Source organism: Pteropus vampyrus, unplaced genomic scaffold (genome assembly GCF_000151845.1).
Source record: "Pteropus vampyrus isolate Shadow unplaced genomic scaffold, Pvam_2.0 Scaffold213, whole genome shotgun sequence".
Classification (NCBI taxonomy): domain Eukaryota; kingdom Metazoa; phylum Chordata; class Mammalia; order Chiroptera; family Pteropodidae; genus Pteropus; species Pteropus vampyrus.
The window spans coordinates 1,004,728-1,006,337 of record NW_011888994.1 but is presented as its reverse complement, the minus strand read 5'-3'; positions in this window follow the sequence as shown (position 1 = coordinate 1,006,337).

Sequence of the window (1,610 nt, the reverse complement as noted above, 5' to 3'; positions counted from 1 at the left end):
AGTAAATGCTATTCTGTATTTTTCTCTTACTTGGCTTGTTTATCTCCTTGACCACCGTGTGATTCCACTGGCAGTTCCTGCTCATCTTTTTTTTTGCTGTAGAGTTGTATGAGTTTTTTATGTATTTTAGACTAACCCTTTATCAGATAGAGAGTTTGCAAATACACGTGGACAAGTTGTTTGTGAGGGCTAGTAGGGAAAGATCTACAAAACTCCTTTTTAAAAACTAATTTATTACTAACTCCTACTTCAAAACATTATCATTTTTAATCTTAGGTAATATGATGCTAATTTAACAAAGAAGATAAGTTAATCCATTAATATGAGAATTAAGCGGCTGCACAATTTATGTATGTTATTGCTACCAAGAAACACAAGTGATTTTATTTCTGTACCCTATGAAGTTTTTCGTTTGAATGTGTGAATTCTTAACCTATGGACTATGAATGGGCTTTGGGGTGGCCCCAACTTGGTGAGTATGAATGAATGTGTATTATTTTGGGGTGAAGATCTTAACTTTTTAGATTCTCAAATATGTTTGTAACCACACTACTTCTCCCTGCTGAAGCCTTGTGCTTTTAATCAGCCTTGTGGACAAACATACATCATTCTTTTTTACTTACTCAAACTTGAAGTGCTGGATTTGGCAACATTTATGGAGAAGGACAGAATAAACTTTAATTCAAGTCGATCATTTTGGTTGGAGAATAACATGTCCATACGGTGGATGAAAGATAAGTTTCCTTTTTTATGTTGCCAAGTACACAGATTTGGATCAGCATTGTACCATGAGGTATGTTTAACTTACAGAGAAACAATTTTAAATTACAGAGAAACAAATTTTGATGCCAACAGAAAAGCAAATATGCGTTTGATCTGATTAATGACACTTTCGCACTTGGGGCTTTAATCTTGTGGTGTGATGTTTACTTATTATGGTTTATACAGTTTGTCATGCAGTCAATATCAAAGGTGAAAGTCATAGTGCAGTATGTTAAAGGTTTTATGAAATAGTATTTCCATTCTTCTCTTACACACTTAACCAGTTTCTTAATATAGCTTATATTGTATGAAAGAAGAATGCAATGCTTTATACTGAGGAACATTTTAAGGACTTTATTTTGTATTTGTCATCAAAGTCATTTTAGTGGCACATTTTTACAGTGCTAAAATGTCCATCAAAACAGATTGATACTGAGCTACACAAGTGTGATTGGGGCAGGGAGTCGTGTGAGAATGATGACCAACGAGGTTTGTTGATAATACATTTAGTAACCTTGGAGTATGAGTGTTCTAAGGGATTAATAGAAATTATTTATAAAATTCTTAATAGAAATTATAAGAGAATATTCATTATCTATAAAGCTGCATACAAAGTTTTACAGATAAATTGTAAAAAGTAAATGCTATTCTGTATTTTTCTCTTACTTGGCTTGTTTATCTCCTTGACCACCGTGTGATTCTACTGGCAGTTCCTGCTCATCTTTTTTTTTGCTGTATCTCCTTGTACTTCATAAGGTGCAACTAATTCTGAAGACCTCACATTTTAAAAGTTAAAGAGGAGAATTTGTATCTACAACCTTTATGTTGTAGACAACTATGAAGTATTT